Genomic DNA, 23,326 nt, shown 5'->3' on the forward strand with positions numbered 1-23,326 from the left:
TGAGCAAATTATAAAAGCACCAATAAAAATATTATTTGATGGAGAAATGATAACTGTGTTTGGTAAATAGTTTCTTAGCTACGTCTTGATTTTAGACAAGCACAATAAAATTAATGATTTCATGAGGCAAGCAGTGTGCAGAACTGCACTGGTTCCTCTACAAAATAAAGGTGAGGTTACCTGGGATCCTCACAGTGCAATTTGCTGGCTTGGGTGACTGATTATCCCCCAAAATAGGAGACACCTGTCTTGGGATATGTTAAGGGAGCTAAAGGAACCTTTGTGTAGCCCAAAGGTCCCTCTGCTTCCACCCACTCACATCAAGAGCCAAAAATCACTCACTGTCCTCCAGGGCTGAACCACTCTTGAGGCAGAGACTTTCAGCTGGGGAAAAGGTAAGTTTATTTTCCAGGGTGTCTGTGGGTCTATAGGCACATTTTAGAGTGTAAATATATATATCAGTTTATCCCTACTGGGGATTACCAACTTTGATGTAAGAGTTGATGTAAATAAGAGGGATCCTAGAAAATTGTCACAGGAATTGAGATGTAAAACCACACTTACTAAATATTTTCAGGTAATTTTTGTTTTATAAAAGCTTTGATAGGAAGAGGTACTGAAGAAAAACAATGCTAGGAGTGGAAAGTCTCCTGTGAGGCCCAAGTTATGTCTTCCAAAGAGCTGTAAGGGATTTTGAGAAGTTGCTGTGGCAGTGGGGATTTATCTGCTGAGGGAATGCTCACAGTGAGCCACAGACATCCAAACACAGCTCTGTGGAATCCAGAGGGGTCAGCTCAAATCCTCCTGAATTACAGCTTCTGACAGAAAAAAACCAAAGAATCAGAGTTGGTTTGGCAATAAAGGTGTGGTTTATAGTCAGGCAGGTTTAATGAGAGCAGAGTTGAGAGCTTGCACAGTGCAAGGCAACACACAGCACCTGGCCATGCAGCTGCTGGACTCCAGGTGGGTTTGGGTCTGGTGCCAGCTATGGGAAGGTACAGTTAGGGTCCACTTTGAAACCAAAGCATTTTCACTTCATGTGTCCACTTTTATCTGAAGAAAGTGAACAATTTTTCCTTCTTCTCCTATGGGCAATATGGGGAAACATCAGGAACTCTTTTCAGCAGAGCTGTGGGAGATTGAGGTAATCAGGCTTGGCGAACTTAGAGCATCAGGGCATCACTGATGTGGGTTCTCCAGACAGGCAACAGGTTTAGGAACTTAGGCTTTTCTTTAAAAAATATCCACACCAAACCTAAAGCTCCCACCCTAATGAGCTTTTGCCTAGTTGTGGAGAGAAGCTGTGACTGTACACTGAATTACTTTGATGAGACTTTTACTAATTGAAGTGGGAAGAAATAAAGGCTGAATAAAACCATTTTTCATTCTCACTGGACCTGGACAGAGGAGGAATAAATGCTGCTGGTTTGTAGAAGGGAAAATTTGAAGATATTTGAATTCTTCAGTTCAGGAGAATGGCTGAAAACCTACTGCTGAGCTCTTCTTGAGCTAAACAACCCCATTTCATATGGTGTCACATGTGTCATGAAAAAACTGGGGCTTTTTAAAAGAAAAGCATAATGAAAAACCCTGCTTTAGTAACTTCCATGGGTTTGCTTTCTTCTCAAGGTCAAATTCAGAGTCTGCTGTTTGTCTTTTCATTTAATAATATCCTGAAATAAGTAACTGGGAAAACAAAAATAGAACATACATCAGTGAAAAATACTGTGTACAGCAAATCCATTTTGGCAGGATGGGAATTTGTAACCAGCTCCATTTAGCACCTACCTACTGTTTCTCATTCATTCCTGCTGTCTCTGTCCAGAGTCTAACAGAATTTTGTTCATGCTGCTGCTTTGTCTAAAACACTTTCCATGCCTCATTCACTTGCCTCATTCAGTTGCCATCACTTTTCCACTGTAGCAGGTTGGTTTTTTTTTTTCCCCTCTCCTTGATCTCTGCCTCAAATTTCTCTCTCCCTATGTCATTATTTATGCTGTATGAATACTTTACCAACTAGTGAGAATAAGGTTTAATAAGATTTCACTTAAAATACAAGGTTTAGTCAAGTCTGTGGAAATGAGAGCCTAAAACTAAATATTTAATAGTGGCATTACAATGCAATATGTACATATATAAATATATGTATATATAAATGACAATGAGTAAAAAAACCCCAAAACTTCTGAGGTTAGAAATCTTATGTATGAAACTGCAGTATTGCTTATTCCTTGTGTATCATTACAGACCAGAGGTTAAAATTTCTTTTGAAATGTTTGTAAATTTTAAAATATATTTTAATTTCCTGAATGAGACATAAAAATGTTGAAATTCTCCTCAAAATAATTTAGAAAGAATTGTCGTAGTTTGGCAAATGAAATAATCTCTGCTCCTACCCACCTCCTTAATAAAAACCAAAGGTTGAAATGAAAGCCTCTTTAGAAAAAGATACTAAAATGTTTTTATATAAAATAGGAGGAAAATAGTTTTTTAAGCTACTGTGGTCTTTACTTCCTTTTTCAAGCTTCAGCTCAATTGCAATGTATGGTCAATGTTTTCACACAGCTGTCAATTCTTCTAAAGTTCTCTCTGACATTTTCAATTGATCTGCTTATTTTAAGGACAGGGAAGCAGAGGTGCTAAAATGCTACCACCTTCTTGGAAGTACTACTGGATTAAAAAAATAAGAAGAAGATCATCCCTCAGTATTAGATGAAAAGTCTTTCTCTTCATTTAATTTGGCTTTCCCAGAAAAAAATCTTCTATGAGCCCTCCAGTCAGCCAGGACACCTCCAATATGTCACAAATCCCCTAACAACCTAACTCTATCCCAAGCTTCACATTTCTTTGGAATTCTTAGCATTCCCAAGAGCTTCAAAAACTGTTCTTTAAAGGTTGGACATAAATTAGTGGAATATATTAGATTATACCTTTTTTTATCCCTATCTTTTTTGTTTAGTTAGTTTGGTTTTATAGATTAGTGGGGTGGTTTGGTTTGGTTTGGTTTGGTTTGTGTTCTATCTCTCTTCAACCTGACCCAAACTCTTGCTCATGTATTTTGTGTCAGTAAGATCAATGGTTTCAGATGAGGAGAGATCAGAAATGAAGGGAATCTTTTTGGTAAATCATCTCTTTAAGCTGTCCCTGAGCCCATCCTGTTCTCCACTGTGTCTCTTGCCAATGTGCAGCTCGTTCTGCCCACTGCCATCAGTGATCACAGCATCACACTCTCCTGCCACAGGGACAGCACATTCCTGCTCAAACCACATTTGGGAGTCTGGGGAGCCAAGAGCTCTTGCAATAAGAACTTGGACAAGGAAAATTGACCCTTTCTGAACCTGGGGGACACTTTGCTGGCAAGAAAAGCCAAGTTTGGCTGCTTTGTGTCCTGAACATGTGAGGTGGCTACAACAGGAAGAGGTAAATCTATCCAACAAGTTTGATGTCAACAGAGTATAAATCATTAAATGTGCTAGCTGGGATTATAATGCTTTCAGTATTGTTAGATAAATACAAAGGTAAAGCTTTAAAGGTAAATTTTCTTCCTGAGAATTAAAGTACAGGTCTAGTAACTAAATGGGACACCTTTAGCAATATATAATCTAGTGTTCCATCATACACCTTCATTATTTCCCCTATAATTAGGATTCTAATCCTTGTATTTGTTCTTTTTAAAAGCCTATTATCACTGCCAGGCATTCCTACTGATTTATTGATTTGTTATGTATATCATGAATGACTCCTGAGGAGTATAATAATGAAGGAAAATGTTATTTAATTCTATACAAATATTTAGGGATGGAGCCAGTATTATTGTGTAGCTTTATTATGAGAAGCCCTATTTCTTCTAATATCAATGTCACCTTACAAACACCTCCTCATCTGCCATGAAGAAAGAAAGATTATTAGAACTGACACAATACTTGGCTTTTCAAAGCTATTATATTTCTTGCAATTATTTCTTCTTGTTTTTCCACTGTGACTTCCACTGAAAACCTGTTTGCCCTGTTAGTCTGGTGGCAGTTTAAACAAACAAGTTGCTTCCTTCAGTATTGAATTGTCAAAACAAAACTGCTATTAGATATTTAAACAAGATACCTGATATTTATTTTATTCTTCTAAACTGGCAACTGGAGACATTGGCAGATCTCTTCCTGGGGCCTTCCATTAGGCATGAGTTTTAACAGAGGTATTTAAATTTTCATCAAATTGAAATCTCTTCTTCCTGTCTGTGCTTCAAGATTTCTTTCATAGTCAGTTCCAGGGTTTTCCTGGTTTGAGAAGAGATAAGAGAATTTTGAAAAGGAAGAGAGAAAAAGAAAAAGGAAAAACTATAGAGAAAAATTAATACATTTGCAGCAGGCTAGCAACCAGTGCTATGTTTTCCTACTCACTATATAATTTGGCATTTATCTTTTACAAGAGATGCTGCTGTTTTTTGTAAACATAAATTGCTTTCTCTGGGGTTTTCTGTTAGAGGTAAGGAAAGGGAATAGCATGAAAGCAGCACGTATGTTTTATAAATTATGTGTTTTTTTTCTAAAGAGAGCTGTAATAACCTCCAGTCGCATGTGGCAGCAATGCATTTTCCATATGTTCAGAGAATATGTCTATGTTATGTGTATATACTTTTTTTTATTTCTTTTTACATTTAGTTTTGGGTTGTATTCATATCAAATGTGCAGAACTTAGGCTGAGGAGATTCTCTGAGGAAAATGCAGGATGCCACAGGAGCTGATTCAGTGGGTGGTTCTTTGGAGTCAGAACCAAGCTGATGTCTCAGAATGTGGCTGTGGAAGGAAACATCTGAACGAGAAAGAACGTTCCAGTCTGTCAACAGGGAAATTAGCCATGTTGTAATAGGCTGAAAACATGTCAGTAATAGCAGTAGATTAATTTAATCTTATATAAGCCCACACTTTTAAAGAAATTTTTAAGTCTTCTTGACTGGAGGGATTGCTTTGTTTACATCAAATGAGTCATCAAAAAAGAATTTAAAAATTTGCAACATTGTAAAAATGTCAGTGAAATTTTCTGTATTTGGCCTGAACTCTGGGCTTGTAGTTTTAATTTAAAAGAAGCTAGGAGCAGGTGCCCAGCTACAGATCTTGGTGTGTTTGGCAGAGAACCCTTTTCTCAGATCAGAGGCCATCTCAGAGCTTTCCATCAGTCTGATTCTGGAGAGTGTCTTTATCATGTAAATACTTGTTCACAGGCTTTCCTCATTTTCTTACAGAAACTCAAAACCCTCTCACCAGCAGCTGCTAAAAATAACTTTTGTGTAGCAGTGGCCAAGGTGGGTTTTCCTCTCTGCAGATGCAGCCATGGTGACCTGTGTATTTATGATGCACATGAGCTGGCCATGAAAATGGTGGCTTTACAAAATGACAACCTTGGAAAAAGTATCCAAAGACTTCACCTTGAAGAAACACATCCAAAAAAGCAGCAATACTGTAATATCTGGCATCAGGCCAGCTGTGATGAAAAATAAATAAAAACTTTGGGAGTTCATGTCCAAATACCCGCTTCAGCTTGGTTCAAACTTTTTTTAGAGCTACTCTTGAGAAAGGGATCTTTATCACACTAGACAATATGTATGAGGTGTGATCCATTAAGACATTATACATATTTTTCTTCAATTTAAACTATTTCCTCTGGAGGTATATTACTAATAAATTACTAGTGAGGAAATCTGTCCCTGAGGATGAAAAGTTCAATTTGCATCTTTACCACAACTTTTGTCATTAATAATCGTTATGAATCTGCCTGATGTCCATAGTTTAAGAAAATCTACAGTTAGGCTCTAAATAGAATTTCTGTAATGTTGGTAGATGCTCAGATATCAAGGCAAGGAGAGCAGAGGCAGCCACACAGAATGACTGATCTGACAGGATATCTGTGAATTGTAGGAAGGAAAACAAGCATGCTTATCAAAGAAAGTATTTACCTTCATGTTGCAGGCAACTTTCTAGAAATGCTGTATTTCAGTATAATTCCAGGGTGATACTTAAAACAGTGAATGAAGACATCACAGGGTGTGCTGGCAGCACTTCATGAAAGTCAATGTATTGAGCTCAAGTAACCTTTCCATTGTACACATGAACTGAATATCTGCTTGTGCTTAGTGTTTGTCACATCCTTGAAAGATGAGGTGAAACTAAAGATAGATATTTTCATGTCCTCTCTTTCTCTTTATCACTCTATGTAATGAGATATTGGAATTGGAGCCAAATCTACATTTCCAAACCTAAAAGGGAATAAATCAGGTTATTTAACAAAATGGTTATGCCAGCAAAAACTCTATGGTGAGGGTCAGAGAAGGCCTTTCTGAATCAATAATCTCAGACAAGCAATTACCACCACAAAATGTAGAGAAAAAGAAGGCTGAGAACATGGTATAACCAGGTATATTTGTGTCACCACTGCTCAAAATTTGCCTAGATTTCTCAAAGTGTTTTCTGATTTGCTTGGAAGCACAGATTGCCTTAAAGGTAACTGAATATAACTGGTGATATGTCTGTGAATAATTTGACTAGATTTGACATTTAGTGTGAGGTTTCTGTGTTTGTCTAGGAGAGGAAGATGCGTACATCTGTGCTTCTTAAAAGCTCTGATACATGCCAGTCATCATGGATTGTTGAGTTGAACAGAATCTTAGCTCACTTGGTGCTGATCTGTTAAAACTGGAGGCATGGATCATGTGCAGAGTGACAATTATCCATAAACTCAGAGGGTTATTTTATTAATCCAAGCTATGGAGCTGAGTGTTTTCTACAGCGCACGTTGTATCCCCTTCCCTTCCCTTCCCTTCCCTTCCCTTCCCTTCCCTTCCCTTCCCTTCCCTTCCCTTCCCTTCCCTTCCCTTCCCTTCCCTTCCCTTCCCTTCCCTTCCCTTCCCTTCCCTTCCCTTCCCTTCCCTTCCCTTCCCTTCCCTTCCCTTCCCTTCCCTTCCCTTCCCTTCCCTTCCCTTCCCTTCCCTTCCCTTCCCTTCCCTTCCCTTCCCTTCCCTTCCCTTCCCTTCCCTTCCCTTCCCTTCCCTTCCCTTCCCTTCCCTTCCCTTCCCTTCCCTTCCCTTCCCTTCCCTTCCCTTCCCTTCCCTTCCCTTCCCTTCCCTTCCCTTCCCTTCCCTTCCCTTCCCTTCCCTTCCCTTCCCTTCCCTTCCCTTCCCTTCCCGAAAATCTGTGCAAAGCTGACATGGGAAAAAATGGAGGTTGTGGGGCTGGGCAGGAAATAAGAAGTTGTTTAAATTAACAACATCTGGACTTTATGGTATTTTTGCGACACTTGATCACAGTGTAGCCAGAAGCTACAACACAAAACCAGCAGACTTCAATCTTACGAAAGAAAGGACTAAAATCAAGTCTAATTAGCTTTCATTTAAAAGAGGGAAAGAAAGAAAGAAAGTTTACAGACACACTCTCCTTCAGGACACTCCACACTGAAATGTTTACAGCCTGTAAACTAACAAAAGTAGACAGCTACACACAAGGCCATCAATATCAGCCTTGTTGAGTAAGAAGGGAAAATCTCACTCTGAAATGGATTGAACCTTTTTGTTGCATTTATTTGTCTGTCATGGAGAGAATATAGTTATATTCAGCTCTCAGACAAGGCTCATATGGGTTGTGTGAGAGATGGATTATTGTCTTAACTCATGTTTTATCTTTATTCCTCTGATTTGTCTTTAACTGGTCTACAAATTTATTTGAAATTTCCTGGGTTAGCTGACAACAGCATCTTCCAAGGAGATGATCTTTTCTTACCCTGACTTTATCTAAAAATGCTGCTTCCTCTATTCAGCTAGAGTTAGAAAAATGAGAAAAACAAAACCTCCTCCATGCCCCAAAAGGCATCTTTTCCAGTTCTAACAACAGCAAGGGTCTGCTCCTTTAAATGGAAAGAAAAAATATGCTTGAATGTGGGAAAGGGAAAATGCAGTTCTTTCCTGGATGGTCTGGTATTCAGAATGTGAATGCTATTCTTGCTTCCCAAAAACTACAGCACTGTTCTTGCTGTTTCTCTTTTCCCTTTTTCCAGTCCAAAGCAGGAGGAATCTTTACACAATCTTTGTTCTCATACTTTGACCAAAAGTATTATCTCTTTTCATTTTCTGTTTCCATTAAGGCTTTCTTTAATTTCCCAGGTCTCAGCTTTGAAGTCAGACTCGAACACCCAAACCTTTACCAATTTCCATATCTCCATAGAAAGGCCTACCATTTCCATGAAAAAGTGTGCTGCACAAAATACTTTTGCATCCATTTCCTGTGAGCAAGTTGCCTCAGCTAATGCCCTCAAGTCTTGGCATAAAATTGATATGTTTGTGTCTTTTTAAAATTTAATCCGAGTGGTTTTGTAATCTGGAAAGCTGAGGTTTGGAGGAATAAGAAGAAGCTTTAAAACAGAAGATCTATTAATGTGGTTAGTGAGCTTGTTGCAGAATTAGATGCAGTTACCTGTGAAAACATCATTAAATGTAGTGCTTGGGCATCTTCTGCACCAATCAGGTGAACAGGACAGAGAGGAGAAGCAGTTTAGCTTTGTTTGTAACAAAAGGACTTGTGATCTGCATTAGCAACAATTCACAAGTTGTAGTTTGTTCCTCGGTACTCCCGTAACAGAGGGACCAAGAGATTTGAACTCAGCTGGTGATGTGGCTCTAGAAATATTGTATCAGTGCTGAAGTGTATTTGCATTGCTTTTTTTAAACAAGTACTGCTTTGGAAAGTAAAGCTCTCATCTGCTTCCCACTAAAAGAGTTTAAAAACCATTTTCCTCCTTTTCTCTGAACTCTGACTGTGCAAGTCATGTAGTGCTCCCCACTGTGATCTGTTTTGCAAAAGAAGCCTATTAATTGAGGATGTTTTTCAGTATTGCCAAAAGGTCACTACAATCAATTATGGAGAATATTTGTAAAAGAGAAATCTTGCCTATAAAGCAATATATCCATAGTGTCTAATTTGTTCACTGTAATAAGGCCATACCTACTTATTGATTAATCAATCTTTGTTTGCTGATTTTATCAGGAAGTCTCTTAATGTAATGGAATACGATATACTGAGTTGGATTGCAAAAAAATTTTATTTCTATTATTATACTGCATGTGTTCAACCTGAGGAAATGATTTTTCCCAGACAGATCATTCTGATTTGTGCCTAGAACTGAAAATGGAAGCATATTTGGATTTGAAACATGACAAAGGTTATCAACAAAGAAATTTTTCTGTTTTGATCCAGTTTTTAAATAATTACCTGATGTATTTCATTCAAAAGTCCTAATATTATGCAATTGTACTACATTGAGATATGCAATGCAGGAGTATAATTGAGCAAAATCAAACTTATGTTGTATGCCAAAAAACTGGTTGTGGATAAATTGAAAGTAGTTCTCAGGCTATGTTTAAAAGTGTAACATTTGGCTACTTTTTAAAATCATATAAAGGAAGCCAATCATATTAAAATTAATTCATCTTCATATGCTTGATATAATTAAGGTTTTTATCTTGTCAGGAATCCTAGTGTGATTTGTAGGATATAGAGTAGTGGCAGGAGTTATGTACACAGAAAATGTTTTAAGTTATATTATAATTATCATTATCTCTGTTGGCAGGAGTGCATTATTTCCACTAAATAACATGCCTTGTTTCACTGTGACTCCATGATTAATTTCTGTTCTTTTGTACTGTAGTTGATGTAAATGAGCCACATTAGCTGCCCCCCTGCCTCACTTTCTGCATATTTAAGGATTTAGTGTCTCAAAAATCCATTATCACTCTGTGACAGAAAGGTGAGAAAAATGTGTGAAAAATTCATAAACAGGTAGAATGAGAACATGTCTATCTATTAACTTTGGACAGGTGTGAGACATCTAAGATTTAATCTGGAATTTGTGTTGGAATTCAAATAAAATAATGGTATACTTTAAACTGAGGAGGAAAAAAAGAATTAGTGATGCTGATGCTTTGTGCTATTTTTTTGCAAAGAAACAATGGTTTTCTTTAAATATTTAAATTTTCCATGATCTGCTCTTAAAATACTCAGTGGGACCAGAGAACCAAAAGGAGAAACACAGGAACACAGAAACAGTTTTCCATTTATCCTTACTTCAGTAAGTGCTAAACTTTAAGTTCCTCTTTTTGCTGTATAAAATGCTCATAGCATGATTTATCATGATGCATATCTCACTGTGAGTAGCAAAATAGAAAGAATAAAAATAGGCTCTAATTCTGCAAGCAGTTTAGCACACATAGCTCCTATTTGCATTACTTTTTTACACTAAAATTTACTGTGATATACAAAGAGTATTAAAGAACTTCAATGAGAGGACAGTTTTTATAAAAGCAGTGGTACCATATATCAGAAAAGCCAAGCTTGGCATCCACAACTTGTGTCATGTCTGCAGTGTTTTCAAGTTACAAAGCAATCTTTTTACCAAAAGGGTACTTAAAGTCACAAGTTCTACTAACACACCCATTGAGAATAAGAATGTAACAGTTCTCTCTAAAATTTTCATATGTATATGGATTCTCAGTGCATTCTGGAATGTGGATTCAGCTTTTCCAGCTCTGAAAATCTAATGTTCAACATATGGCCACCTGCAGTTTTACCATGGTAAAATTTCTGTGCTTTCCCTCAGGGAAAAATCAAGGTACCAGAGATGTTTTTTTTGTTTCCACATGCTATGTAGATTAAATACGTGACATGCAATTTAGATCCAGGAGATTTTTGGCACTGATAATGATGACTTGAAAGATATCATAGCACAATTTTAAAGCTCATTTATGTGGCAGTCACTGCTGTTGAAAATATAGCCTCTTTAGGGTGGCATCATTTTGATTTACCTCTGAATTGGTGACAGCCAAAAACCTCAGCTTCTCAGTACTGACCCACTTTGGGAATGCTGCAATGCTATCACATTCCTTAATCCTAGGGAAACTGAAGTGGTGAAAGGGTTGTATAATTCTGCTGTCATTACTGCCAAAACCAGGACAAATCACCAATGTCTCCATAGAGGGAAAAAAGAGGAAAGAAATACTCTCAGAATTTTAACAGTAAGGACTGAAAAGAAAAAAAATAATTGGAATAGTGTCACTAAAATGCCCTACTGTATCTTAGCACTACTAAATTTCTTCCAATGTTTAAGTGGGGATATAAAATTTGCATAAGTAATATATAAGGTGGTCCACAAAAACACCCATAAAGAATAATAAAATAGAATAAAATATGCCTTCCATTGCCAAAATATGAGCAAATTCATTTTCTTAAACATAAGTAAAGCTTGGGGAAATAATGCTTTGTATAATAAATACAGATGTCCCCATAATTCTCTTAAGCAAAGCACTGGGTTTTATTTCATTTAAATTATTTGTCTACGATTTCTTAAATAATAATGGAGTTTGCTGCCATGATCTATTTAGCATTTCTTATCTTCCTCTGAACTGTTTACTGTGTAGAGTTCCACCACAGCTCTTTATGTCACTGCCTTGAGGAGAGCACGAGTGGGCAGCTGGCTGATGATTCCCAGCAGTTCCACACAATATCCTTGGCTCTGGTGTTTGTGCTGACTTGGAGGAGCCTGTGGAGATGCCTGAGTGTCGATATGAGTAGCACACACACAGCCCTCAGACTGACAAAGGCAGCTGGGGACCTAAGGAAAAGTTCTCTAATAAAGGCGAATGATGAAATTCTCATCTGCTCAAACTCCTCTTGTGGATTTCCATGAAAGCTAAAGCTGGGGTGGTCAGACTGTTATCCTGAGTGAACTCTGGGAAAGGCTGGAGCAAAATCAGGTTCAGGCTGTGGATACTTGATATTAGCATAAACTGAAATACAAAGTATGCACTTGACAGCTTCAGTTACTCAGATTACAAGATATTGGAGAATTTATGAGCTAAGTGTCAAAGGTGAAAAATGATGTTCTGTGTGTCACTGAGAGGGCAATAAACTGTCCTGTGAGTTCAATGCGTGCAGTACTTTGATGCTGAGTGATTTGAATGATTTATTTATCTAGTGGTGTGTGGCTGATCTTGAAACCAGTTCAGTCACATATAGGTACAGGCTCACACACACATGTTTCAGGTGCTCCCAAAGGTGGGGAACAGCAGTTTACCACTGTGCAATATGGCAGCGATGGCAAATGTGCTGGCTGGCTGGAGAAATGCTGACAGTAGTCACATTCACCAGAGTGCTCTTGTGGAAATTAGAGTGGGCTTGGCTGAGCCCACTGACTGCAATCCCTCGGGGTGAGGTGACAAAACAGGGATGAGCTGTGCTCCATGTGCAGGGGAGAGACACCCTCCAAGGAAAGAGGTACACAAGGTGCTACAAAGATCTTGCAGAAGGTTTATACCTGTCTTGCAACAACCTTATTGAAGCTGACATCCTGTGGATGTTGAACTTCCACTCACTTCAGTGTCTTTTTTCCAGGTGTATTAAGGAAGGTGGCTGTAGTTCAAGGTTCTAAGTTGCCTTGATATTTTGCATTTATTAAGACCTCAAATACAGTCATCAGTGTTGAGACTGGCACCAGCCCACACAGGAAGAGGGCTTTTTTTAACATGTTGTTTTCTACATTTTTTTGTAGAACATCTTTATGTGACAACAAAATAATTCAATATCTTTCCAATAAATTTGCTACAGATTTGGTCAATGTGTATTACGCAGAAAAAAATAAATTCTATTTTCATTATAGTAATACCTTAAGATATTACAGTCTTAAAAACTATTTTTTCATGCTCCTTATTGCATCAAAGGGTGACATAAAGTAGCAATGCAAAGGAGAATAAATTATGTTTGTCCTTCAGGGCCTCCAGTCCATTTACAGCATGTGTTGGTGTGCACTACTGAGGAAGCTAAGCAGACTCCTAAGGTTTGACTGTTGCTAATCCTGGTTCTTGGGTGCCTTGCTGGAGCATCTGGTATAAAGTTATTAATGGAGAAAGGCTGTGAGATTTAGCAAAATCAAGTTTGACTTTGTGTAATAATTTCCTTGGGTATTTTCACTTTTTTTTATTTTTCAGAAGAGGTAATTAAGAACATGACACATAAGAATATTGGCATCCTAGTTAAACTTTAAAGGTTTTGATAAAACATCCTGACCTTGTCATATTTTTTCTGATTCTAGTTCATTGAGATATAACCTCAGCAAAGTAAGTTGTGAGTAAAATCTAAAACAACGGCAGCAGTAGATTTATTGATGCTTTTTATCAATACCTTTGGACAACTCCTGAAGAACTCTAATTATCTTAGAAAACAAAGTCTTTGCAAATGGCAATTGCATGATTGATTATTTGCCACTCTTACCTTACAGTCTGAAACATGAATCTAAGGAGTAATTCTGAAGCTGAGCCCTTTGAAAGAAGTCTTTGAATATGGATTTGAATAGGAATATGAAGATTTGAATATGGATTGTGGCTTTGGAACAACTTCTGAAGCATTAGAAACATTCAGAAGCAGAAGAATGTTGGCATTTCCTCAATCAGGGGGACACTTGCATGTGTCCACTCATACAACTGCACCAAATTCTTGAGGAATTCGAAAAACTTGATCAAGTAAAATACAAAACTGGCGGAGTAAACTCCACCATACTGCCTTTTGCTAGAGCTGCATACAGACCAGGAGTGTTTCTGCTCAGGCAATGGTTTTCTGAAGAGCTCATTTACTCAAACTCCAGTGAGAAAACTGCCTGCAAGACTTATTTCATGAACCTGGATAGGCTGAAAGATAAGAATAAAAATGTGGACTTTAACTGGCAATTTCTCTGAGATGATAGAAGATAAATCAAGCCACTGATGACAGCAGAAAGTTGAATTCTCAACTGGTTTTGCCATTAGCAAGTAATTTTTTGTGCTGTTGACATGATAAGAATAGAAAGCAGAAAATGAAGCAGAATTATTAAACACCTATGGGTGATAAACCAGATTTCATCTCTGGTTTTAGGACATAGTTGAGTTCCACTTGGAATAAAGAATTCTCAAGAGTAACATCGTGGAGTCTTGTAAATCCACTAAAATATCAACTGTGGTAGAGGTTAAAATGGATTTTTTCCTAATTTATGGCACATATTAACATCTTTTAAAAGGTTCACTTTGCCTTGTTAAGAGTTACAATGGAGATAAAAGAATTACTTATTTAATCAGAAGCCATTCTTGGCATTGTAGCTGCTTTTTCTGTCTGTCAGAACATGACAGAAGGAGTCAGCTTGTGTCTATAAACTGGGAAAATGAAATCAGTGCACTTGTAGGGATTCTAAATTGTCATCTCTGCTGGAGGGGGGATGCTCCCAGTCCAGTAAGGTGACAAGACCAGTGTTGCAACCCTCAAGCCATTCTCCAAGTGTCTGTGGTGAGCTTAGAGTGTCTGCAGGCCCTGGAATGCAATGCAGGTAAGCTCAAAAATCATACAGACAATTCTGAAAATGTTGCCATAGAATCACGTTCACATTCCTTGCTTTAGTGTTGTCTGCCTTATATAGTCAAGACCTGTCAAGCTGGGGTTTATGGAAAGTATATTTTTCAGAGAGCAGCAGGACAATTTTCACCACAAAATAAAGTTTTCTGTGTGAAGAAGTACACTTAACTGATTGGTACCTCTTGCTGTCTTGTTATACTCCCCTATCTTATAGACAACTTATTAATGAAGAAGTGGAATGTACACACTTGACAATTATAAATGGGTCATTTGTGACTCATTCATTTGGTATTACACTTGGTAGCTCTTGACCTCCCCCTCTCAGTTCACAGCAAATACTACCATTTATTATCTACACAGAGGTTATTAGAAACCAAAATTTATCAGTTTTGCCAAAAGAAATACATTTTTCAGTGTGTACTATTCTTTTCAACTGCAATTTTTATCTTAGCATCATTGATTGTGTTAATGTCTTCCAAGTGTCCCACTTTATTAAGAAATAAACTGAAAAAAATTATTAAAGACATGGATACTAGATTGTGGCAATTTTTTTTCTTTTAACTCAATAATTCCTAAGTTAGTGTTCACGATATATTTGAGCTGTGCACTTGCAAGTCAGAATTCTCTTGTTGTGTGGGACCAGTGTGCAGGGCTGGGCTTGCAAGGTGGGGAATGAATCGCAGGAGCTCCAGGCAGGGAGACAAGACAGTGGTGCTGATGGTCTTTAATTAAACCTGAATAACAGTGAGGGGTGACCAGTTCTTCAAGTGCTGAACTTTTGGGGGTTTTGGGTTTGGTTTTTGGCTTTGTATTTCATTGATGAAAACCATAGTGATCTCTGATGAAAAGCCTGACTTTAGAAGAGAGCTGCCATGTAAATTGTGAAGTTTGTGAGCTACAAAAAAGCTACTTTTGTCTCTCTGACTCCTTCTCAGCCCCCAGCCTGTCAGCAATGCAAGACACTGCACCTTAGCTGCATGTAATCTCTTTCCAAATAGCAGCATCCCAGTCCTTGATCTGGGTGTCCTTTTGATTTCTGCCTCTCCAGTGAGCTCCCCGGGATGCACCGGGATGTGCGGATTCTCAGTCCCCCAGGTCATTGCCCTGGGCGAGCCGTGCCTTCCACATGGGCCTGGTGCTGCCTGTGTGGCACCGTGGGGACAAAGCTGTGCCTTTGCTCTCCAAAGCCTGGCCTAATCTCTGGTATTGGCAATTTGCTTAAATGCTGATGATAAGGTTTAAATGACCTCTCATGGCATTCCCAGCCTGCGCTCATCATCAGATAGGATGGAGTTGATGGTCGATGGCTTGGGGAAGCTGTGGGGCCCCAAAGGGAGGTCTCCTCCCTCCTGGGCTTGCACAAGGCAGGTGCTTCCCCCTCGGCTTTCCCTGGAAGCGATGGTGACACACAGACGAGGTTCACAGTCACCCTCCCCGGACCCCAGCTCTGTGGGTGAAGGGAAATCTGTGGGGTCAGGTGCTCCAGCAGGTTTTCAGGTTTCCCTGAGCCCTCTTCCCTCCCCGCAGGGCAGTCCCTGGAGGAGCCCAGAGGCAGTGGGCACCCCTGGGGATGCCATGGTGGATGGACGCGGCCTGTGTGGGTGCAGGGCTGCTCTCCAGGAGAGGCAGTGAGGCACTGTCCCCTGGGTTTTAGACTGCTTTTTTCCCTGTGATTCCCTTGGTACCCTTGGATGGGATCATCCTCCACCTGCTTTGGCCTTTATCAGCACAGGGGATGGCATGAAAACACTGATTTGAACATGCAGCCACTTTAAGGCCCAGGCCCATCAGCCATGGCAGCAGAGTAGCCTGTGCCTGGCTGGGCTGAAGGAGCAGCACAAAGTGCTCGTGCTGGCCTCGGGCTCCCCAGGAAGGATGTTTGAGGCTGGCCATTGTGCCTGGGCAAGGTGCTGGCCCCAGGCTGAGTTCAAACCTGGAAGCGCTGGAGGCATGTGGAGAGGAGGAGAAAGAAAAACACTGACCACCCCAGCATGCTGGTAAGAAAAGAAAACACTGGAGGGCTGTTGAAATATTCGCAGAGGATTAGCACAATGTTACTGTGTTTAGCACAGGTGTTTCTGTAGCTGTGATACATTAGGAAAATTTACAATGTTCAGTGACTCACACTTTCTCCATGTAGTGTGGTAGTTTATTTTCCTGGGCTAGAGTACCAAGTGAGGAGGAACACCTGCTGGTATTTTGGCTTTCCTGTATGTCTAAGCTTTTGTTTAATCTAGGTGTGCTTTTTTTCTTTTTCTTTTTTTACTTTTTTTACTTTTTCTTTTCTCTGACTGTGTTAAAGCATTTTAGCACATACTGTTTAAAAGGAAACTGATTTCACCAGAGAAATGTAGAAATATTTTACTCTTTACCTCTGCGGTATTGCATGCCATAAACTGCTATCAGTAGGAAAATGATGAATGTTGCTCTCAATAAATTCTTTGGCTTTACTTTTAGCCCTCCAAATTTTGAAAACAGATATGTACACTGTGTATGTAAGTTCCTTTTAAAGTGTTATCAGAAATGTCTGTTTCAATGTCATATAAAGTTGCATATGGTCCAAACTGGTTCCACTGAAAAAGTATAGCTAAGAAAGATACTCCATAGTGTTATAAATTCAATATTGATATGAAATGCTTATTTAGCTTGTTTCTCATGGTAAAATTCTCAGTAAAAAGTTAAGGAAGAAAATTGAAACTCCACAGAATAAATGCAGAAGCCTAATACTCCATCCCAGTGGAATGTCCAAGACTGACATTGAAGGGGAAAATCTACCAACATTATTAGGAGTTATCAACTGAACAACTTGATCTCAAAGTATTTGAAAGTTCTTCTAAGATTAAAACTGCAGTTCAGGGGATCTATACAGGCTGGAACTTACAGACCCTGTATTTGCCCTGTTTTCTCTTCTCTAGTTTCTTTGCTGCATCTCTTCCTTATCTAATAAATATTTATGTTTTCAAAGGAGCATAATAGCAACACTGAATTTATGATGTGGGTGAGTTGCTGTAGCACCATTATCTTTACAATTCCCTATATTGTGTGCTTGGTTTTTTCAACTTTTTCCATTTCATATGCTGTATAAAGTACACTATGCATGTTTATTCTGAGTTGCTATGCTTGGATTGTATCTCCTTATTTTGCATCTTCTCATTGGTTTTCACTTTCATTCTCTTGAATCAATTAATTCTCTTGAAGCAGTTAAGGACATTTTTATTAGGGTACATGGAAGCTGGGTTAGATTTAAAAACACAATTGCTCTGATTTGTGATGTCTAACAGCACTTTGTCCATAGGGCCAGGCACCTAGAGGGATTGTTTATCATTTTCTATAAGTGTATATATAAGAATAGTTTATAGGTAACAGGCAGGAGCTTGTGTTCAGATGCATTCCACATATGTTCAGTAACCTTACTTATATGAATAATGACTTTTATGGAACTAATGCAAATGGAGAGAATTTAAGAGGAAAAAGTTTTCCTTGGGCTTATTCAGGAGTTCTACAAAGCAAAAGGAAAACACAACAGAAGAAAGCTACATTAAAGGGGATCAGAGACATTAAATTCCTTATGTCTTTTTAATTATGCAATTGTGAATTATATTCCTGTTGCATTTGTAACTAGAGGGCAGAACAGATGGTAAAGGCTTGTTCTAAAGTGATGTGTCTATTAAAATTATCCACATAGCTAAACTGACTGTTGACTATTCTTAGCCATTAAATTACCTTGTGTACAGATATGTGCTCGATTTTTATAGCTCATTACATATGAGCACACACAATATATATGCATAGATACAGAAACAAATCTATTGTATATTAGTTATATGCTGTGTATGCCTTTAAATGTCTCTTATTGCGGTAGTGAAGGAAAATGAAGCCTGATTCTATAAAAAGCCTCCCATGTGGGTAGACAAGACATGCTGTTGTATGGTCCTCATGTATCATTTGTTTTCTTTATCTCCAATTTTAGCTGGAGCTAAAGTGTGAAGACAAATTTATCAGATGAGGTGTTCTGACACAGGACATGACACAGACAGCTCTGATATGGTTATTACTCTGCAGAAGCTTGCTTTATTTGTAGTCAGTATATTTGACCTATTATGTCTTGTTTATAGATTTATCTTATCTCAAGATCTGGAGATGCTTGTGTTGGCAACCATTTTTTTTTTTTTGCATGCCATCTGTAATGTTTTCCAATATAAGCCATGCACTGAACTGATATTATCTAATAATTTGTGATGTCATAAAATTCTCTCCTGGCACCAAACTCCCAACATTTTAGGGAGTTAGGAAGATATGAAGTGGGAGGATATGATCCTAATTTTTACAGTTCTTATGGATAAGATGTTTGTTCTATAAGACAAAATCATTTTGGCATCTGTGTATTGACTTAAAATGGGTTCTATACAACATTCCCAAATATATTCAAGGCATGATGGCATTTCTCTGACCCCTTTATATCTAAAATATCTGAATCCCTGATTGCTTTCTTGACCTGAAAGCCCCCCTATAATAATGGGTATAAAGGAAACTTGTTAGGGTATTAAATTTAAAGCATTGAATTTCAGTAAATTACTCTATCAGGGAGTCATGCTTTAGCTCAGAGCTGGGTCTGTGAGCTTGCATGTGGTTGCACATCCTTAAGATCATCCTGGCCCTGTATCAAAGCACAGTACCTGGTGTTTCCATCATGCCACCAAGTCAAGCCAGAGGTGGAAGACAGTGACAATAAATGTCAAGCCTACTCACTCAGGAGGAGAAATCAGCTCTGAGGATTTTTAAAAACCAGGATTTGACAGGCAAATGGCTAAACATATTTCTTTAGTGATCCAACATTTCTTCTTAACGAGGCAAGATGTCATTGACTCTGCTTGTTGTCTATAAATTCTGACTGACTCAATCTTCATAATGTCAGACTGGTCAAAGGCATCAGTAAATTACATGAATAAAACATAATACTTGGTAATTGTCCTTAGCTGCTGAGGTACCGTAATTTCATTTGCTCAACAGCATTTGTCCAAAATAGTGTTTCCAGAATTGGCCATTACTTTTACTTTCCTAAAATGGATGTCATAACCTCTGTAAACACCTTATCTACTTTGTTTTCATGCATAAAGTTGTTGCAAAGACATTGCTGCTTTTGTTCTTCTGATTCTTTCAGAATCAGTGGGGACTGAGTGACCATGTGGTGCTCGCTTGTCAAACCACAGACTAAACCACGCTGACCAATTGAGCACTTTATCTCTGGAGACTTCAAAAAAATGAGTTTCATGCATCTTGGCAAATAAAACAATAAGCACAGTTTGCTGTGTAAGGAGGGCTGACTCTTGGCTTAGTCTCAGGTACTGTAGAATGACATTTTCCTTGCATGTGAATTGGATCCCCTACTATGTTCTACTCACAGAAAAGCCAGAAATGAAAAACTAAGAATGCTCCTGGCAATGCCTTCTGGCTTTGGGGACATGTCTGGATTCATGTATGCTTTGTGTATAATTCAGTATGTCCTTGGGAAAATCAAAGTTAATTTCTGTGGTTTGGATTCTTGTTTATAATATATATTAAAAAGAAAGTAAATATATATATAAAAAAAAGAAAGAAAACAAAAAGAAGAAGAAACAGACAAGTATTATTGTCTGCCAGGCACTACATTGATTGATAACATTTCTTTTTTGTCCTTAGACCAAGCATCCCACATGCAAATATTTTAAATTACATCTGCCAAATAAAATTGTTGTGAAGCAGACCTTTTATTTTTCTAGGTTATTTTGAGAACACATCATCCTAACATGCCCTCTGACAAACTGCCAGGAGAACAATTTTTGACACCGAAGGTTGTAGGAAAAGAAATGATCCTTTAAGATCTGCTTGTAACTGCTTCCCACTGTGCTCTTTATTCTGTACCTGGAACATTCTTGCTGGCTATGTACTTACTGCTTTACTGTAATGTACATATCCTCTGATTTCAGAAATATGCCTCGATGCATCCTTTTCCAGTCAGGCAGAAAAAAATATCAGTCCAACCCTAAAGAAAAGAAATCAAAGCTAAATAGATGACAAGCCAGCTTTCTAGTTGAAGGACCTTCGAGCAATGAAAATGTAAAGCAAAAGTGAGTTCTGTGTTGATCATATTCAACTTATTTTGCTGGACCAGCAAAGACACCAAGCATCTGACCAAATTCCAGAAGTTCATTCAATATTTGGAATGAAACATATAATCAGTGCACAACCAGCAGTGAGAAGGAAACATGAAACTAATACTGCAAAAACAGCTTTGTTGGAGACTTGTTCAGGCAGGTGGAAATCACCATCCCTTTCTCCCTAGGTGGGTATTTCATACCCTGTGCATTTACATGTGCTCATTCAGAGTTGCTATTTCAGAGTCTCTGGTCAGATTCTTACAGGGTGTAAATCAATTTAATTCTATTTATTTGTGTGAACTTATTAAGGAATTCATTAAAGGTTAACTTGGCCTCAGTGATGCTTCCTTACTTTCACCCAAATACAGCATATTTTGTCTGGTTAACCACAGACCAAAACAATTAGAAATAGATAAAAATCTAGAAGATGCAATGAATGCAGTTTCATCTCCTTCTAACCCTCTGCAAAAACTAGTTTAAAGCAGGATAAACTATGAGTCTCTTTATTCTGGAACAAGTATTTATGATATTTACAAAATATCAGATATATAGTAACTTCCATTAATTTTCAATATTTTTTAAAGTGCCTGAAAGCAGCTATTATCTTACTGCTTCAGATAGATTGACACATCTGAGTAGGAGAGCAGATGCTTCTGAGTTTGCAGAACAAAGGGTGAGGAAAATGAAAGAACTTTTTTAAAATAAATGGTGTGATCGTACAATAACATTTAACCTAAGTGCTACTCTTTCACCTGGGGTTTTCAAATTTGATTTATCCGTCAAAGTATTACACTGGAAAATAATATATCTTTGTTGTTAAATTATTGAAGATTATTAAGTATTTTAAGAACCTTTTGATCAATAATAATTTTGGACTTTGTTTAAAATCTGGATAAGTTGCTGTGGTTTGACCATTCCAGAGCTTTAGACAGGGAAAGAAATTACATTAGATCAGAGAGTAAATAAGCAATTAATATACAGAATAGCAGGAACCAAGCTGGCACTCCATGAACTGGAATGGATTCAATGGTTGCATGTGTCACCCTGACTTACAGATGTGTTAAATACAGTTCTTTTCTGGTTTCTGTTCTTGGCTAATAACCCAAGATTTTCATCAGAAGTTCAGAACCTATTGGCTCATTCTTCAATGTCTCTAGTCTTATGCTGCAAATAAATTATCCCCAAATTATACTTGGTATTTGAAAAATTAGGCTGTTTTTTTTTTTATTTAGGAATCTATATATTTAAGAACACATACAAGCTTGTAACTTTGTTTCACACAATGGTGCACTCATTTGCAAAGCAGAGTTCTTCCTTCTTTACTCTAGAATTTTCCTCTCTTTTCCCTCTTTCTGTCTCTCTTTTAAGGATTAGCTATTTCCCCTCCAAAGACACCACCTGAGTCATGTAGTTCAGTTTAAAATGGAAAACAAGCAAAACCTACATTCACTTTTGGAACAAAAAGTGGCTCTACAATGCAGGAGGGATTCAGACCAAACCAGGAACTTCTCCCATTTATTAACATATTAAAGCCCAAGAAATGAGGAGACTGATGTGCTCAGATGCTCAGCTGTGGGTAAAATTTGGCAGAATTCCTAAGGGGTCCAAAATTGGTAGGTCCAAAATACACCATCAATCCATCTACCATGATCAGCTGTGTTAAGAATAAAAAATGAACTTATTAACAAAATATCCCAAGTACTAGAGTATATTTAGTGCATAGCTGATGTTTTTCTGTGATATCAATTAAATGATTAGTTATCAGAATTTGACTCAAACAACATCTCAGAAACAACTAGTTGCAAGTTCTCAAGGGCAATATATAGATGAGATTCTCCTGATAACACAAATGTAGGATTGTTTCATGTATTTCATCCAATGTGATCAACTTGATTTCTTAGAAACCACAACTTCCTTAAAGGCAATTAAAGAGGCCAGAATGTCCCAGTGGCCAACACCCTGGTAATCAGCTGGACCAGGTTTCACCTCTTCTGCAGTAATCTACCCAGGTCTGCTGTGAGCTGAAGTAGTACATTTAAGGCTGTGGAGAGACACTACAAAGTGTATGGCTTTGTGATTGAAGAAATTGCATTCCAGAAGTGTGTGAAGACCCTCAAGTGCTGCTGCCAAACGCAGCTCAGAAGTGCTCCAAGGGATCTGCAGATATTTCCAAAGATAGTGGCTAATGGGGCTGTATCAGTGCTTCCTCAGGAATGGAGGGAACTTTGCCTTTCAGCTTCAGCAGATGGAATCTGTGAAATATCAGGAATGCAGGTGGAAGAGAGGTTCCTAGGAAAGCAAAAGTCTACTAGGCACATGAAAAGCAGTGTTTTCTGCAAGAATGATTAGGGTCTCAAGAGAGCATTACTGGGGAGAAAACAGCCTGATATTTTCTCTACATGGCAGGGAGAAGAATAAATCCATTTTTGTATTTCTTTTTTGTGAGATTAAAATGGTAGTCTCTGCTGATTTCATTACTTGAAAGAACTTTTCTAAAGGGTAGAATCCTCCTTCTGTTTGCAAAACTTTTTTGTTTTGCATATGACATTACCATTGCAGTTAATTTTTCCTATGCTGAGTACTAATGAGAGTGGAGACAAGAGGATAAATGAAGCATGGATCATCCTGCTGTTCATCACAATGTTCGAGGGCCTGACAGAGTTTGTCAGAAGTTTTCAGATTTTGTAACAGTGAAACTTAAATTTCTAATGCAGAATTTGCCTAAGCAGCTTTAGTTTTCTGCCATATAGCTTCTGAGGTTTTGGTATTGTTGTTAATTACTTT

The 23,326-nt window shown here is 38.1% G+C and overlaps 1 long non-coding RNA gene across 1 annotated transcript; it reads left to right on the forward strand.

Moving 5' to 3' along the window:
* Positions 1 to 261: 261 nt before the first annotated feature.
* LOC147651272 (uncharacterized) lies at positions 262 to 14,940 on the forward strand. The gene is made up of 2 exons (XR_015274243.1): positions 262 to 395; positions 13,306 to 14,940. It is a non-coding gene; the product is annotated as an uncharacterized LOC147651272 (long non-coding RNA).
* The last annotated feature ends 8,386 nt before the right edge of the window (positions 14,941 to 23,326 follow it).

The sequence above is a fragment of the Cyanistes caeruleus genome, chromosome 10, assembly GCF_971803275.1.
Source record: "Cyanistes caeruleus chromosome 10, bCyaCae1.hap1.1, whole genome shotgun sequence".
In the NCBI taxonomy this organism is placed as follows: domain Eukaryota; kingdom Metazoa; phylum Chordata; class Aves; order Passeriformes; family Paridae; genus Cyanistes; species Cyanistes caeruleus.